Source organism: Mobula birostris, chromosome 7 (assembly GCF_030028105.1).
Source record: "Mobula birostris isolate sMobBir1 chromosome 7, sMobBir1.hap1, whole genome shotgun sequence".
Taxonomy (NCBI): Eukaryota; Metazoa; Chordata; class Chondrichthyes; order Myliobatiformes; family Myliobatidae; genus Mobula; species Mobula birostris.
The window spans coordinates 157,911,526-157,930,870 of record NC_092376.1 but is presented as its reverse complement, the minus strand read 5'-3'; the positions used below and the strand labels follow the sequence as shown (position 1 = coordinate 157,930,870).

Here is a 19,345-nt window from a genome sequence, read left to right as displayed (position 1 = left end):
ATTTATGAGGCAAGTTATTTTTACACAAAGGTTAGGAAGTGCCTATAAGCTGTTGTCAAGGTTGTTGGTAGAAGCAGATTTGAAGTCAACGTTTGAGGAATTTAGGCAGATGCAAGAACAACCAAGGAAAAGAGGGTATGGTCTGTGTGCAGGCAGATTGAACTAGTTTATAGATTGACATTGTGATCAGTCCATGTATGGTAAAATGAAGGATCTGTTGCTCTCTACAATATTAAGGAGGATTTCTTAATGGCCAGCCATTTTAATTCCCCATTCCCATCCTGACATGTTGGTCTATAGCCTCTTCTATTGCCACAATAAGACCACTCACAGGTTGGCGGAGCAATACCTCCTATTCTGTTTGGGTAGCCTCCAACCTTATGGCATGAATATTGATTTCTCAAACTTCCAGTAATTTCTCTCTGTTTCCACTCCCCATTCTGGCTCCCCTCTTACTTTCTTCCTTCTCCTCACCTACCTATCACCACCATCTGGTGCCCCTCCTCCTTCCCTTCCTCCCATGGTCAACTCTCCTTAGCCCTTTATCTTTCCCACCTACCACCTTCTAGCTTCTCATTTATCCTTCCCTCCCCCACCCACCCACCTACCTTGGCATCGCGTATCACCATCCCTCCCGTACTCCTCCCCCACCCCCTGGCTTCTTCCCCCTTCCTTTCCAGTCTCGATGAAGGGTCCTGACACAAAACATCGACTCTTTAATCCTCCGCATAGATGCTGCCTGACCTGCGGAGTCCCTCTATATTTGTGTGTGTGTTACTGTGGATTTCCAGCATCTGCAGAACCTCGTGTTTATCTCAAACTCAGATCTCCTCACAGTTAAGAGAGTGCTTCTGAAGTTAAGTGAATGTTGATCCAGGAGAGGGGTTTGGGGTTAATAGGCAGGTGAGGGAAGGGGGAGAGTGGGAATGAAGTGAGAGGATGATAGGTGGAAGCCAACAGAAGAGGACAGCAGGATGTGGAATAAAGGGAAGGAGGTGAGGAGGAAGGAATATGTGGGCAACAGGAAGATCAAGAGAGCAGAGCATGGGGAAGAAGGAATGATGGGGCCAGTAGGATAAGAGAAAACAGAGGAGTGGTAACCAGAAGTTGAAGAAAACAATAGTCATGCCTTCAAGTTGGAGATTAGCAAGGTGGAATGTGAGGTTCTATTTCTCTAATTTGCATGTGGCATCAACTTGGCAGCAGAGGAGACCAAGTATAGACACACAGGTTTACTAATAGTAAGTATAATTAAAATGGCTGGCCACTAAGGTTTTTTTTAATAAGCATCTGACAGAACAGATGGAGAATTGGTTTAAGAACATTTCAGTATGATGCATCCCTGTGATTGCAACATTCAATGATGGCAAGAGTTTAGTTTGGAAGGCCTTACTGTCTGTAAACCTTAAGCCTATTTGGACTGTTGGTGAGACAGTCTGAAAGATCAAGTGAGCAACAAAGACTCTAGTCCACAATACAGTGTCAAATAAACAGGTATATATTTCCTCTCGGTTAGTTTGTATGTCACTGAAATAACTATTTGAGGAAGAAAATAAAAGAGACGTCTATAAATCTCTGAACTTGAAATTGTTATTGTTCTTGCCATAGCTTTACTTGCAGCATTTCATAAAGTGTTTGTGTGTGTGTGTGTGTGTGTGTATTCTTTTTTGCCTGAGGAGACAATTTTTTGGAAAAGTTACAAGTAGGTTCCTTGCTGAATCGGCAGCAGACTCTCATGATACCACAAACACCTACCTCTGCTTGAATGCTGTCTGGTGGGGCTGGAGGACATTGATACTATTCAATACCTTTTTAAAAGGCAGTAATTTAACAAGTACTAACAATGACAGAGATCCATTTACAGATTACATCTGAACCATTCCTTTGAGTTCTGAAATGATTAGCCTATGTGATCCTGTAAATATTCATTACAAAAGGATCTTGACAATCATGTTTATTGCACTTCTACATTGTATAAAAGCTTCACTTTCATCTCGGCAAAGATGAATGAAGTAAACAATCCAGAGGTAGTTCTGATTTCTGGGATTATTTTTAAACTGAATTTAAAATAGCCTGTAAATCGATTGTGCTTCTTGACAAAATTGGTAACACATAGAAGTAAAATTACCCCATGCAGGTAAATACTGTAAAAACTGAACCAGTAATGCCTGGAACTTTATTAAACTTCAGTTAAAATAATATTGTTTTGAATAACTGAAATAATTTGAATCATTAAAATGGAAACAAAAGACTGTGTCTTTTAGAATTAAATCCTTTTTTATAAAAACAATTGTATTGAGTACATGATTTAATCATCTGTTGGAAAAGTGGGGTGTGAAAATAAACCAGATATAATCCTTAAACACGAGGAATTCTGCAGATGCTGGAATTTCAAGCAACACACATCAAAGTTGCTGGTGAACGCAGCAGGCCAGGCAGCATCTCTAGGAAGAGGTACAGTCGACGTTTCGGGCCAAGACCCTTCGTCAAGACCAACTGAAAGAAGAACTAGTAAGAGATTTGAAAGTGGGAGGGGGAGGGGGAGATCCAAAATGATTGGAGAAGACAGGATGGGGGGGGGATGGAGCCAAGAGCTGGACAGGTGATTGGCAAAAGGGATATAAGAGGATCATGGGACAGGAGGCCCAGGGAGAAAGAAAAGGAGGAGGGGGGGAAACCAGAGGATAGACAAGGGGTATAGTGAGGGGGACAGAGGGAGAAAAAGGAGAGAGAGAAAAAGAATGTGTGGATATAAATAAATAAATAACGGATGGGGTACGAGGGGGAGGTGGGGCATTAGTGGAAGTTTGAGAAATCAATGTTCATGCCATCAGGTTGGAGGCTACCTAGACGGAATATAAGGTGTTGTTCCTCCAACCTGAGTGTGACTTCATCTTTACAGTAGAAAAGATTTTAATTCCACATCCCATTCCCATTCTGACATGTCTATCCACAGCCTCCTCTACTGTCAAGATGAAGCCACACTCAGGTTGGAGGAACAACACCTTATATTCCGTCTGGGTAGCCTCCAACCTGATGGCATGAACATTGACTTCTCTAACTTCCGCTAATGCCCCACCTCCCCCTCGTACCCCATCCGTTATTTATTTATATACACACATTCTTTTCTCTCTCTCCTTTTTCTCCCTCTGTCCCCCTCACTATACCCCTTGCTCATCCTCTGTTTTTTCCCCTCCTCCCCCTTCTCTTTCTCCCTGGACCTCCTGTCCCAATGATCCTCTCATATCCCCTTTGCCAATCACCTGTCCAGCTCTTGGCTCCATCCCTCCCCCTCCTGTCTTATCCTGTCATTTCAGATCTCTCCCTACCCCTCCCACTTTCAAATCCCTTACTCACTCTTCTTTCAGTTAGTCCTGACGAAGGGTCTTGGCCCGAAACGTCAACTGTACCTGTTCCTATAGATGCTGCCTGGCCTGCTGCGTTCACCAGCAACTTTGATGCGTGTTGCCAGATATAATCCTTCACTAACCTTCTGGTGCCATTTGTCTCCCTCTGGGATTCCTTTCTAAAGTTGCTCTATCTTTTAAACTTCCTGTAAACTCATCCCGTCAATCAAGATTCGTCCTCTGCTCCTTAGCAATTTTTTTCCCTTAATAACTATTTCTTCAATCAACACGCATCAAAGTTGCTGGTGAACGCAGCAGGCCAGGCAACATCTCTAGGAAGAGGTACAGTCGACGATTTGGGCCGAGACCCTTCATCGGGACTAACTGAAAGAAGAGATAGTAAGAGATTTGAAAGTGGGAGGGGGAGGGGGAGGGGAGAGCAACTTTTATGTGTGTTGCTTGAAATTCCAGCATCTGCAGATTTCCTCGTGTTAACTATTTCTTCATGTATTTTTCTAGAAAGCAATGTAAAATAGTTGAAGGTAACTGTCATCAGCTTGGATGTATCTTTAAGATGCTATTTAATTACAAAAACAGGAAATATTCTATCCATTTACTGATCCCCAACAAAGAGGGGGGTTGGATGGATTATTCTTGTGTTGTCAGCTTGTGACCAGAGGGTAACCACATAGACCTGTGCGTGGGACCCCAACTTTTCACAATCTATAACAACAATTTGGCTGAGGGGACTAAAGGTCTTACTTTCCAAGACTGCTGTTGATAGAAAGTTACATGGAATTATGGGTATGGGGAGGATGTAACCAGGCTTCAGGAGAATATGAATAAGCAGAACCAGCGGATGAGAATACAGCATGAGGAATACAATCTGGAGAAAATGTCCACTTTGGCTACGACAGAAATTCAGTGTCTGTGATATGATGAGAAATTGAGTCATGTTGAAAGCTCAAGCGGATCTAAGCGTGCTTGTACACGTCACATTCCCCTCGCACAGCATCCTTATGGCAGGGCTAACCGAGTGTTCACTTGGCTTTCAACATCACTGATGTGGAGAATGGATGAATGAGAGAAGCCTTGGGCAGCAAATCCATGAGCATTGACGGGCTTCAGGCAGCAGATCCTGATGCTATGCCTCTGGCAGTCTTGATGAAAGCTTTTTCCACAGTGCCCTAATGTTCTCAATGAAATACATCTGAATAAAGAAAAAAACAAAAAAAACTTGAATGTCCTCTAAACTCATATAAATTAAAACATAAAAACAATTAAAAAGGAGGTATTTTTGGAATCACTTGATGGGATTGCTGACCATTCAAAACTGCTGTTGCTATTTAAAAGATGTGAGAGAGAAACCATAGAAATATAGAATGATTAGCTAAGATCTGTTGGGAGCCAGCTGCTAAAGTGTTGAGCTTATTGGTACTCCTGGCTCAGAATTAGTGCTATCTAGCCTATCTTGTCTCCTTTTCTCTTCACCATTTACACCTCGGACTTCAACTATTGCACAGAGTCTTGTCATCTTCAGAAGTTTTCTGATGACTCTGCCATAGTTGGATGCATCAGCAAGGGAGAGGAGGCTGAGTACAGGGCTACGGTAGGAAACTTTGTCATATGGTGTGAGCAGAATTATCTGCAGCTTAATGTGAGAAAGACTAAGGAGCTGGTGGTAGACCTGAGGAGAGTTAAGGTACCAGTGACCCCTGTTTCCATCCAGGGGGTCAGTGTGTTCATGGTCAAGGATTACAAATACCTGGGGATACGAATTGACAATAAACTGGACTGGTCAAAGAACACTGAGGTTGTCTACAAGAAGGGTCAGAGCCGTCTCTATTTACTGAGGAGACTGAGGTCCTTTAACATCTGTCGGACAATGCTGAGGATGTTCTACAAGTCTGTGGTGGCCAATGCGATCATGTTTGCTGTTGTGTGCTGGGGCAGCAGGCTGAGGATAGCAGACACCAACAGAATCAACAAACTCATTCGTAAGGCCAGTGATGTTGTGGGGATGGAACTGGACTCTCTGACGGTGGTGTCTGAAAAGAGGATGCTGTCCAAGTTGCATGCCATCTTGGACAATGTCTCCCATCCACTACATAATGTACTGGGTGGGCACAGGAGTACATTCAGCCAGAGACTCATTCCACTGAGATGCAACACAGAGCGTCATAAGAAGTCATTCCTGCCTGTGGCCATCAAACTTTACAGCTCCTCCCTTGGAGGGTCAGACACCCTGAGCCAATAGGCTGGTCCTGGACTTATTTCCTGGCATAATTTACATATTACTATTTAATTGTTTATGGTTTTATTACTATTTAATTATTTATGGTGCAACTTTAACGAAAACCAATTTCCCCCGGGATCAATAAAGCATGACTATGACTGGCCCATTTTCTCTGGGAAACCAAAACTGTTATTCTGGTAAGCATACACTGCATTTCCTTCCAGGACAACACATCTTTAAGATATGTCCAGAGCAATTCTCAGCTGAAAACATTATGGTCTGATCTGTTTTTTGTTATTTTAGTCAAATTCAAACTGGAGCTATTGTCATGTGCCCAGGTACGATGAAAAAATATTTGGAGCAGCATCACGTGCACATATCATCATATAAGCGCCATAAGAAAAATATAAATTAAATGCAAATTATACACAATTTTTACAAGAAAGCCAATTGGAACAAAATCCATTTTGTATCTGTGGGCATGACGTTGCTAAACTGTAGTGAGCAGGTTTGCCAGCTGGTTCAAGAACGAAGTAGTTGAATGGAAGTAGCTATTGCTGAATCTTGTAGTGTGGGACTTTAGGCTTCTGTACCTCCTGCCTGATGGTAATTGTACAAAGTGGGCCAGGTGATGGGGATCAGTGCCTAGTGTATATCTGAGAAATGTATAACCTTAGAGCTTTTAACTTTTACTATGCATAAAGACCTGCACACCATTGATTATTACTACTGTACCTAACAAAATGGCCACTGAGTGTATGTTCACGGTCTTCTGCTGTTGTAATCCATCCACTTCAAGGTTTGACTGTTGTGCATTCAGAGATGATCTTCTGCAAACCATTGTTGTAACGTGTGGTTAATTTGAGTTACTACACTTTCATGTCAGCTTGAACCGGTCTGGTTATTCTCCTCTGACCTCTCTCATTAACCTCTGTCCACCTCTAACTCCTATTAGACCCTTTCCCTCATTAAAGAAGCCATTCTAAAGGTTGGAGACACAAAACGGACTGCAGATGCTAGAAATCTGGAGCAACACACAAAAACTGCTTCCATTCTGATGTTTGGTCCGAACAACAATTGAACCTCTTGACCATGTCTGCGTGCTTTCACACATTGACTTGCTGCCACATGATTGGCAGATTAGATATTTGCATTTTCATTACCTAATAAAGTGGCCACCGAGTGTATATTTGTGATCTGTTTACACGGACTCCATGTTCTATTTAACTCCATTGGTGGTTCCTTACCATTCGGCAAATAAAGAGCAACACACACAAAATGCTGGAGGAACTCAGCAGATCAGGCAGCATATTTGGAGAGAAATAAGCAGTCAGCATTTCAGACAGAGACCATTCATCAGGCCTGGAAAGGAAGAGGGAAGAAGCCAGAATAAGAAGGTGCGGAAGGTAAAGGACTACAAGCTGGCAGCTGATAGATGAAACCAATTGGGATGGAGGAGGGAGCAAGAAACTAAGAAGTGATAGGTGGAAGAGGTAAGGGGCTGAAGAAGGAGGAATCTGATAGGAGAGGAGAATGGGCCATGGAAGAAAGGGAAAGAGAAAATACAGCAGAGGAAAGTGATGGGTTGTGAGGAGAAAAGGAGGAGTGAGAATGGAACCAGAATAGGGAATGGAAAAAGAGAGGGGGGGATGGGGAGAAAATACTGTAAGTTAAAGAAATCAATGTTCTTGCCATCAGGATGGAGACTACTCAGATGGAACATGAGGCTTATGATGTCAGGTACTCCTCAGCAAATATAGATTTATATCTGAAGTGGATGATGTCATTTGTCTATGTTGAAATGCATTTACCACTGATTGCCAGACTTATTGAATCTATTACTATCACTTTAAAAGGCAATGTTTCCATGCACAGTTTCTTGATGCAAACAGCAAACTTGACCTAGGTGATTGGACAGAGAATAATATTGCCTAGTACCAATCGTTACAGTCATGAGATGTTGGTCAATTTTTTTCCTGCTTTAAGAACACCCGCAATCATTGGGTGTTCCTTTCTTAATCTGCTTTCTTGCTGAAAGAGTGATGGAGAATTGGTGGGCTGGGGTGTGTGGGACGAGCTGGTGGTGGTCGTAGGTGGAAGGGAAAAGCCCGCTGGAAATCTGCATTGTTAGTATGTGCTCTTTATTAGAAACCTGGAGTTTTATGGAGGATTGTTTACAACAGATACATTAGCTTCTGGTGATTTCCCATTTCCTTCCTTCCTTCACTTTGAGTGATGAAATTGGGGCTTTTTTTATTGCTAGGTTTTGCTGTCATTCAGACAGTTTTCTAACTGTTTTTGTCATTTTTTTCTGTGTCATGCTCTCAAAATAATGGATCTGCTATTCAGGACTGAGATAAGAAGAACTTAATGTGAAGGTGTTGAATCTTTTGGAATTTTCAAATGATAAGGGCTCTGGAGGGCTGGTAGCTGAGTCAAGCCTGATCAAGAGATTTCTTTTTAATGTTAAGAGAATCAAGGGAAAGTGGTGCCACAGAAAAGATCAGCACTATTCTTACTACTAGCAGAACAGGTGCAGGGGTGAAATAAGCTATTTCTCATGCTCTTTGGAGCATCTCAACACTATTCAGAGCCCCAAACAGTCCTTTCAGGTGAGGCAACACTTCACCTGTGAATCTGCTGGGGTTGCCTATTGTGTCCAGTGCTCCCAATGTGGCCTCCTCCATGTTGCTGAGACCTGTCATAAATTGGTGACTCCGTTGTTGAGCACCTCCGCTCTATCCACCAAAAGCGTAACTTTCCTGTGGCCAAGTGTTCTGATTCTCATTCCCGTTCCCATTCCCATTCCCATTCTGGCATATGTGCCATGATGAGGCCACCCTCAGGATGGAGGAGCAACACTGTATATTCTATCTGGATAGCCTCCACACTGATGGCATGATCTTCTATTCCCCATTCTGGCCCCTTTACCTCTTATCACCTTTCTATTACACCTCCCCCCCACCCCCGTGCCCCTCCTTCCCTTTCTCCTATGGCCCACTCTTCTCTCCTATCAGATTCCTTCCTTGCCCTTTACCTTTCCTCCTTCTCCTCCCCTCCCCCCCACCTTTTTATTCTGTTATCTTTCCCCTTCTTTTTCAGTGCCGAAGAAAGGTCTCGGCCCAAAATGTCGACTGTTTATTCATTTCCATAGATGCTGCCTGACTTGCTGAGTTCCAACAGCACTTTGTCTAGTGTTACTTGTGAGCTACTGCTGTTTTGGTTTAATTGACAAAGAGTCACTTGAGTTTCATGTACCACTGGAGTGAAATACTCGACATAATCTTGTGTCTGAACCCTTTAAATGATGAAGATCACAATACGTGTAGTAATTGATAAAGCAATGACATCCTTAAAAGCAACACACAGCAAAGTTGCTGGTGAACGCAGCAGGCCAGGCAGCATCTCTAGGAAGAGGTACAGTCGACGTTTCAGGCCGAGACCCTTCGTCAGGACTAACTGAAGGAAAAGTGAGTAAGGGATTTGAAAGTGGGAGGGGGAGGGGGAGATCCAAAATGATAGGAGAAGACAGGAGGGGGAGGGATGGAGCCAAGAGCTGGACAGGTGATTGGCAAAAGGGATATGAGAGGATCATGGGACAGGAGGCCCAGGAAGAAGGAAAGGGGGGAGGAGGGAAAAACCCAGAGGATGGGCAAGGGGTATAGTCAGAGGGACAGAGGGAGAAAAAGGAGAGAGAGAGAGAAAGAATGTGTGTATATAAATAAATAACGGATGGGGTAAGAGGGGGAGGTGGGGCATTAGCGGAAGTTAGAGAAGTCAACGTTCATGCCATCTGGTTGGAGGCTACCCAGACGGAATATAAGGTGTTGTTCCTCCAACCTTAAAATATTATATTCAAGTCCACAGGCCTAACTGCTTTTGTATGGCAGGGGACAAATGAACAGGCGAAGTATCCAAAACTGGTTTCATTATTTTAAGTGTTGGTTTAAAAATATGCCAAGAGTCCTTGTAATTTTTTTCCAAGTAGAGCCTTAAGGTTTAGTATGTTAAATATTTCATTGCATTATAAAAGCCATGGTGGGGCCTTTGGCCATGTCTGTGAACACTGAGGTGACAGCAGTGTGGTGCTTGAAAAGAGTCAGTAGAGCTGATCAGAATTCAAGCTGGTGCAGGTGTCTCATTAAATTGAAAGGATACTGGATTCCATCAACACTGCCGCTTGTTAAAGACTGTAGTGCGTAATGGACACCTGCTGTTAGTCGAGTGTAATTCAGTATGGAGCAACTTTGATTATCCTTGAAGAACTTAATCATCTTTCACTATATTTGTTATTTAACTGTTAACTAGGAATAATTTGCTGGTCAAGTCACTTGTCTGAGTGCTACTGGTACCATGTAACCCAGTACTACCTGTCACATGGTCGAGTGGTCGGCGACTAAACCAGCTCCCCCACCAGGTGAGGAGGGTGGCTAGACACCCTGCAGGACGAAAAACAAGACCTGTCAGAGGGCGGATGAACCCTCTCGTAGGGACAACGGCCATCTAGTGAACACGTGCCGTGAAGTGCAGAAAGGGCATCCCTTGCATCGAAGTTTGGTCTGGCCATTCACTGCAACAGAACTTCCCCCAGCCGTCTTGGACCCCACCATGCTGCTGGATCTGGGAGGGGATGTCGGGAGGGTGGGTCTGGACCTGTGCAACCCCCTACTCACCTAAAACCCATTCATGCAAATGCTGTTCCTTTCTGAGGAGTGGGGTACCACCCCACTAACCGACTGAAAGGAACCATCATCATCTTATGGGACGGATGGCCAGAGAGAGACAGAGAGAGAGAGAGAGAGAGAGAGAGAAATGATTACCAAAGTAGCTTAAAAACTGGAGGCCTGCATTTGAATTTTTTGAGTAACTACACCTCCTGATTCAATTTTTTTTCTCTCTCTCTGGTAAATTAAGTGGTTATTAGTTCTCACTGGTGCTCCTGACCCATCAGTAATCCTGCTTGAATATTCTGCTTGAGTTTGTTCTTCGAGAATAAAATCTGAAATATTATAACAAATTGTGAAGAAAGCTTTTGCCAAAAATATTCCTATCCCATTTCAAAAGTGATCAGAATCAGTTCTAATATCACTATCATCTTTCTCGAAATTTGTTGTTTTGTGGCAACAGTACAGTGCAATACATAAAACAAAACTATAAATTATAATAAGAAATATACAGTGAATCCTGGTTAATTGGGACACATCAGGACCAGTAATATTTTGGCCCAATTAAGTGGCTGCCCTAATTAGCTGAAGTTTCATGGAAATAGTTTAAAAAAGACAAACTACCATTTAACAGAGTAACAAATTATGTACTTAAAAGACATACAGAACACATTACAACGATTACTACAGTACTATAAAACTGTGCATTAGTTTCTAATAATCATAGATGGAAGAATTCATACAGAGTACACTGCCATGTTCTTTTGATTGACTGTAAATGAACAAAATTAGCGCAGACAGGTACTGCAGATAATGCATTGCCTTCATTGTCTTCCTACAAGAATTAGTGCCAAATATCGCTGCTTTTTAATTTGGCTTTGGTCAGGCCAAATGAATAACATAGCACAAGCATACACAACTGACATATTAAAAACTGTTCACTCTAAGCAAGGTGTAGTGTCTAAAGGTCACGCAAGTGCACGCGACTGACAATAGTTAGAAACTGTTGCATCCTCCAAAGCATAATTTTCATTGTAACATTTATAATGATTGTTGATGCCTTCAAATCCTTTGTAGTTCCTAACTTGCTGAAGAACTGAAATCGTTTCATTTTCACTCCCAGCTGTTCATGGCATCTCCAAGGCCGAATGCTTGAATCCACAGTGAGCAATACAGTTTTGAATTGTCTTGCACTTTATTTCTTGTCAATCATCGGTGCCAAAAATCACTGCTTCTTGAACACAACACACACTACTTAAAAATAGTGTAGTGCCTAATGGCCACACAAGTGTACACAACTGATACTAGTGAGAAACTGTTTGGGACCAGTCTCCTGACCCAATAAATGAAGGAAATCCTGACTATATTCTTGATTAGTCTTTGTTCTTTAAGAGTTATCCCAAATATGGGGCTGCCCCGATTAACAAATAGCCCAATTAACCGGAGTCCACTGTGCATAAAAAAATTAAATTAAATATGCAGTGTAAAAATAATGAGGTAGTTCAAATAATGGGTTCGTTCAAATCATGCCTTCCTCATTGTAGGATCTCAACACAGAGCGAGCATAGAGTGGATCAACACACACAAAATGCAGGAGAGGCAGTGTCTATGATCTTTCATTAGGACTGAAACATTGGCCCAAATTATTGACTGTTTATTTCCTTTTATAGATACTGCCTGGCCTGTTGAGTTCCTCTAGCATTGTGTGTGTTGCTCCAGATTTCCAGCATCTGCAGTCTATCTTGTGTCTCCAAGCTTCGGAATGACTTCTTTAAATGGGAGATGGGGTATAAAGAAGGTGGGGAGGACAGAGGTTGTCATCTGCTTCAAGACAGGAAAACTGCACCACTATCCAATGTCACTAATCTGTATATATTGACGTCTTTAATATCCCCGCCCCACAAACCCTGCATTAGTGCACCCAAAGACAGGAAGTCACAGTTTTGTAAGTTTAGGCCCCAGTCTGCATCATTTGATTTCTTGATCTGTCAAGGACCTTGAAAAAAGTCTGAGCCCACTCTCAGATGACCCTTCCGGAGATTGGCATTTTTGGAATAGCAGGGAGCAGGGTTATAGAGGTGGAGGAGGGACCGGGGTATCATCAGACAGCAATGCAGCATCACTCTATGTTACCAGGATGTACACTTCTATCTGTTAACCTGTATATTCTAAAAGATAGAACTACTCTTTATCACCTGTAGCAGTAATACTATAATACTTCCAATTAGTTAAAACATCAAACCTGTCAACATACGGAACCAAAGACAGAAAAGGGCTTTTCATCATAAGACTGGTGTTGTTCCAAAGGCAAATCATTGCTTGAATCTTACAGACACATGAGTAATAATCATATTTCTCTTGTCCCACTGTAAAGTGAGAAGATTACAAGAAATCCCTTTGCAGTAGCTAGTCATTCCAGTCTGTAGTTTGATAGAGACAGTAGAGACTGCAGATGCTGGAATCTGGAGCAGTTTGATAGGTCTAGTGACTAACTGCCAGATTAATTTTAACTTTCTTCTAGCTTGGACCTTGCTGCATTTAGTTCTTTGATTCTAGTTAACTTCCCATATCATTTTTAAAAAATATTTCATTTGATTCAAATTACTAAGTAAGGAGTTGTTATTTCACCTCTTGAAATATTTACAGACAAAGATGCCCCTTAATATTTCCAGATAATACTGTCTTTTGCAATGGTAGTGTGAAATGACCTAGTACAGTGTAAAACTATTTTCCACTATATTAGAAATAGCCTCATCGGAAAGCTGACATCTTTATAAATAGGTGTCCTATTTTGTAGTTTTGTACTGCTTATCCCATGTAGTGATTTTTGTTGGTGTTATAATGGTTGTTGTGGCATATCTAGTGTGGTAGTGCAATGGGTAGTGCTTGTTGCTGTCACTTTCAGCTTCCACTACTGGCTAGCAGTCTTGCAAAAAGGAGAGCTGAATGTGTAAGTCTCTTCCTGCCAGTACTTAGCCCCTCCAACAGCAAGCCTCATGTAGTGCCTCCTCACTGGCGACACATGGAAACTGAACTTGTTTTGGACTACAGAGGAGGGGGAAGAAGTCTGGCCCCTCCACACGTAGCATGCAGGCCCAGCGGTGGGTGGAAACACTCTGGTGCTTGTGAGCCAGATCCCCAGCCATGGATAAATAGCCCCACTGCCTCATGGGCAGCCTTGAGAGATACAAAGGTTATGGGAGTAAATCCAGATGGCAAACCAGAGTAGAGCTCCTAAGGTCATCTAACATCCTTCCGGTAGATCCTGCAGCCAAGCTGGTGCCAAACGTTTCGCTTTATAGTCTTTCCTTTGGACTGCACTGGCGAAGCCAAGAGGGGAATCTTGACGACTGGGCATCTCAGGATCTCCATACCTTTCATCCAGGCTTCTGATGATGACGATCATCATTCCTTGTCCTTCAAGACAGACAGGTGCTAACCAAAGTCAAAAATAGTTGGGGCAACTTTGTGGGTCAAAACAGAATCCGTGGAGACAAAAAAGATTTTGAAATCTCCCTTTGCCTACACTTGACCTGTTGAGGTCTTCCAGCTGTTTGTTTTTTTATGTTGTTTTGGATTCCATCATCTGCCGTCCCTAATGTCTCCATTTATTGGATTACATTCATTTTAGTTCAAAATGGTTTGAACTTTACAATAAATAATTAAAATGATTACTTCATGAGATTTAGTAAGATGTTATAAGAACATTATCAGTTGTCAACCATAAAATTGCATTTGTTTCTTATCTTACCAATGTTGAGAAGATGGAAGGGACGAAAAATCTTCACCTTCATGTTGTACGAGGTGATCCAAAATGAGTGAAGAAGCACAAAAACTGCAAAGAAGGGGATGGGTGGCAGATGGTCTCACATGGGTGAATAGTTAAATTGCATGAAATTCTAGAGCAGGATGGCAAACGTAGGGCACGCGTACCTAAGATGACACACGCAAAAATTTTGTTGGCACGTGTCATGCAGTGCTGACCCTCAATTCTTTAAATCCCATCCATAATACAAACGTAAAAAGATACTTAACGATTATCTTTATTGTCAAATGAATGGGTGAATGATAATTTACAATCCAAGAGCAGCGAGATGTTTTCACAGGAAACATTTTACACTGGCTTGGCGCCAGCTAGATGTTTGCAAGAACACATGATGACAAGTTAGTCTTTTAAAAATAGTTACCATGACGACTGATGGTGCACAAAGTATGATTGGTAAAGAGGCAGATTTTGTTAATCTGGTTGCAAAGTATGTTGGACATCCACTGATAGGCTTTCATTTTATAGTCCATGAGAAGGCTTTGTGTGCAAAAGCTGGCCTTAAGGAACATGAAGAAGTGATAAAAATTGTTATCAAGGTAACTAACTTATTTCTAGGTGTGATTTGAAAAAATCACTATTTCAGGATTTTCTGAGCGAGATGAATTCAGTGTACACAGGACTACTTATGTACAGAAGTGTTGTCACTGGCTTAATAGAGGTTCTGTCCTTTCAAAGATTTGTTGAGCATATGGATGAAATTCCTTTTGTTTTCTTGTCAATAATTATATGTGGATTTGTAGTTTGATGTTTTTTTGCAGATTTCTCCTCACATTTAAATGACTTGAACACCAAATTACAGAGATCTGGAAAATCACTTGATGTCGTGCTTGATAATATAAAAGCCTTCGGAATCAAACTGGAAGTATTTAAACTTGATGCTGCAAATGACACTTTTAACTATTTCCCCAAACCGAAAAGACAGATGACAGATATCAAGGTCCTGAAAAGATAAACTTTCTGAGCTTCCAATGCAATTTTTGATCACCATTGGTTCACTTTCACTAATTTCAGGTCATTCAAAGAAACTGCAAAATTCATAAAGTATACAGACAGCATAACATTAGATAAACTGAACTGGGAAATGTGTTGTGCAGGGATTTCCAATCTGGGGTCCAAGGACCCCTGAGTTAATGGTAAGGCTGATTGGCATAAAAATTGTTGGGAGCTCCTGTTTTAGTGGATTCCTTTGGATCATTTTGGAATGCAATTGATTGAATTACACAGCAGCTCAGTTTGGAGACAAACATTTGTTGACTTAAGAGCTGAACTAGAAAATATTGAAAGAGATTGGTTAGTGACTGGATCAAAGCAGTCAATATAAGGTTCTGAAACTCTAATTCCATTCCTGAAACTTTAAACTCTGAAAAAATATTGCAATGGCAATTCATGTGAGTCATTGCTTTCAGTGATGAACTTGTCAAGTCTAATTTTAGGAGTCATCATCATTACGTGCCGTGCCGTATGACACGGGCGATCCTGGTCAAGGATCCTGATTGTTCTAGGCATATTTTTCTACATAAGTGCCTTGCCTTTGCCTTTTTCTGGGCAGTGTCTTTACAAAACAGCTGATTCCAGCCATTATCAATACTCTTCAGAGATTGTCTGACTGGCATCAGTGGTCACATAACCAGGACTTGTGATATACACCAGCCGTTCATACGACCATCCACCACCAATTCCCATGGCTTCATGTGAACCTGGTCGGGTGGGGGGGGGGGGAAGGTGGGGGCTGAGCTGGTGTTACATCTTGCCTAGGGTGACCTGCAGGCTGAGGGAGGGAAGGAGCTCCTTACACCTCCTCAGGTGGAGACGTACCTCCACCTTGCCGTAAAATTTGAGGAGCAGACTTATTGATGAATCTACTGCTGTGTGTATAGTTCTCAAAACAACCAAATACAGTACAAACCAGATATAAAATATTTGACATCATCACTGCAGCAACAAAAGTCTCACCAAGCGTAATGTGTGTCTGTTTTCCTTTTATGAACATGCAACAAAGCGTATAATTTCACATTCACATTTCTTATGTTATATATGAGGTACAATAACAATACTATTTAAAATGAAATTATTTTTCAATTGTCTTTTTAAAAGAATAATAATTTGAACAGGTTTTCTAAAATTTTTTATTTATTTCAGAGCATCACACACCAAGTGTTGGAAGGAACTCAGCAGGTCAGGCAGCATCAATGAAATGAATAAACAGGAGGGCCTTGTTATCTATTTCAGTCCGTTTCTGTTACACTGTTATTAACACAATGAGTACACATAACTAAGGACCGGGACTCATCCTCTTTCCTTGGAGGAAGTCCATATTGTTGTTACTAATTCATCAATCAATTATAAACTCTGCTCAAATTTACCATGGCACGCGATGTTTTTACAGAAAAGAAGATTATAGTAAATTTTGACACACCCTCTCAAAAAGGTTGGGCAGCCTTGGTCTGGAGTGAGAAGCTGCTTCCCTCAGCTGGAGCTCACAGCCTGAGGTACAGGGGCCGTTCAGATGAGGAGAAATTGTTGTTTGCACAGCGTGCGGCTCCCTACTTTTGAATGCAGAGCTTATTCCGTACAGGGTTGAATCAAAAGCTAGTTAACACTAAGGAAGTCGAGGCTTGGAGCTGGGACGGGATGGGAAATTGGAGTCGGCATAAAGCCGAGCAAGTGTTCTTGATTCTTGCAAAAAGTGCCAGTTTGATCCGAGATTCCTCGAAACAATTTGATGCAGAATTTTCTTAAAGATTTTTCATTGTTTTATAACCTCCATAAAGAGAAGACAAACGGGCGTCAAGAAGGACTTATCAAGTTACCTTTGCACCGGACACCTGTAATGGTATTGAGACGACGCCAGTGTGCAGTAGCGCAGCACAGTACACGTATGATGTGAAGACCCGGTCCTTTCCCTAGAAGGTAATTTTCATTTAGGTGCAGGATGGGTCCAAGTGAATTCTGCATACTTTCAACACGCATCGCCGATGTTAAAGATCTTATTATTCTCGCCCGGTGAATCATTAACCGGACACTCTGTAGAACGATCGTCGGTTTCTTCCGCTTTCATTGTCGAATAGACTTCTCCTTTCGCGTGGACCTTCCCGACAAGCTGGTATACGTGAGTAAACCAAACATCTCGTTAAAAGATATGGCAGCTTTATATCTCTTTGTCCGGTGGTCAGGTTTCATGGTTTCAGTGAATTGCGGCTGAATTTTCCGCAGAGGAATGCGGAATAACCTTGGTTTTCTGCTTGCAGGGCAGACCCTGGACAAATCTAAGCCGGAGTAGAAGGAGCCGGTGAGTCGGCAGTGACTATATAGTCAGTGGCTGTGCCCTATGTGGTTCCTTGGCCGTGGCGATGTTGTTCGACAGTGTGTTGTTACCTGTGGGGGAAGAGACACAGGTTGCTGGAAAAACTCAGCAAGTGGAATGAGAAAGTGAGATAACTTTCCAGAGAACTGATCTGGGCATTCTCAGCATTTCCTCTCCTCCTCAGATTGGGACATCATGTATTTTGTTGCAAGAGTTATTTGGGTGAAAGGACAGGTTTTACATGCAATACCGATGATTTTGGTTGCTTGCTTTTCGCTGGTCTCACAAGCATTGAAGCAATTTTGTGAATCTTAGTTGTTGGAAACCTATGTAATATTTTAATACCTAGATACAGTGGACATGGAGAGGCTGTTTACAATAGTGGGTGAGTCTAGGGCCGGAAGAAACAGCCACCGAATGGAAGGACATCCTTTTGGAACAGAGATGAAGAGGCATTTCTTTAGCCTTGGGTGGTGACCCTGTGGGATTCATAGCCACAGACGGTCAGGTCATTGGGTATTTTTAAAGCGGATGCTGATAGGTTCTTGATTAGTCGGGGTGTCAAAGGTCACGGGGTGGAGGCAGGAGAATTTAAGATTGTTTAATGTCATTTCCAGTACAAAAGTGTAAAGGAGAACAAAATAGTTGTTACTGTGGATCCGATGCAGCACAAAAAAACAATTAAAATAAAGAATAATAAAAACAGAAGGTTCATAAGATAGCTTGTCCACAAAGAGAATTGACGCACAGGATACTTTGCATAAGGTGACTCTGACAGGAAATTAACTAAGTAGTGGTGGTTGGGGCTGTGGAGGGGGGTGGGTTAGTGGTTGGACGTGTTGATCAGCCTGACTGCTCTGGGAAAGTAACTGTTTGAGTTTGTGGTCCTGGTGTGGATGCTGCTAGCCTCTGCCCTGATGGGAGTGGGTCAGATAGTCCAGGAGCAGGGTGGGTGTGATCCTTCATGATGTTACTGGTCCTTTTCCAGCCCCTTCTGTATATTCGTCCTTGATGGTGGGTTGGCGGGTAGGCTGGTGCTGGTGATATGTTGGGTGGTTTTGACTACCCATTGTGGAGCCTTCTTGTCTGTCGCAGTGCAGTCTCCATAGCATAGAGTGAGGCAGCATGAGGTTGAGAGTGAAAATAAATCAGCCATGGTTAAATGGCAGAGAATTTGCAATAGGCCCAATGGCATCATTCTGCCCCTATGTCCTCTGGTCTGATGCTTGCCTAACATAGGGAAAACACCTTTAGTGTCTTGGAACATCGCTTGACTCACTGGGTTTTATTCCTATCTAAATGTGGGAAATACTGCAGTCACCATGTACACAGCAAGCTCCCACAAGAAGCAATGAAGCACATGATTTGAACATGCCAACACTCTGCTACATTTTCAAAGCCAACTTAGGGTTTTATGACTACCTGAGAGGAAAGTGTAAATGAGGTCATCAGATCCCACATAAAACTTAGTACTTTGTACTGTGTGGCAAGAATAGAGGCGTTCAATTAGACCATGATTTGATCCGTATCTTAACTCAGGTCACCATAAGGTATAAAATCTTGCCTAATTAAAAAACAATCAACCAAGCCTTTGTATAATTTCTAGGTAGAAGGCTGCAGATCTGCATTGCATTGTGTGCAGGGGTATCTACTGACATCACAGTAAGCAGAAATTCTGCAAGCTAAGCAGGTCTTCAACATAAAACGTCAGCTCTATTTCTCTTCACACAGATGCAGCTTGACCCTTTGAATATTTCCAGCATTTTCTAGTTTAGTTTTCCAGCATCTGGGGTTTTCTTGGTTTTACTTTACCCTCCTCATCAGAGGGAATGACTTATCATTCCAATCATCTTAAATGATTCATTAGACCATGCCTTAATCTCTTGTATTCAAGGGAATATAAATCTAGCCTTTGTAACCCGTCCTTATTATTTAACCCTTTCGACCCCGCTATCATCTTGAGTGAAT

General features: G+C 42.1%; 1 protein-coding gene across 1 annotated transcript in view; it reads left to right on the top strand.

Annotated features, from left to right (window-relative positions):
- Nucleotides 1-17,142: 17,142 nt before the first annotated feature.
- LOC140200528 (protein Shroom1-like) overlaps nucleotides 17,143-19,345 on the top strand; it is a 76,736-nt gene continuing 74,533 nt past the window's right edge. The window contains exon 1 of the mRNA XM_072263998.1: nucleotides 17,143-17,182. The gene's annotated coding sequence lies outside the window, so the exon portion shown is untranslated. The remainder of the gene's footprint in view (nucleotides 17,183-19,345) is intronic.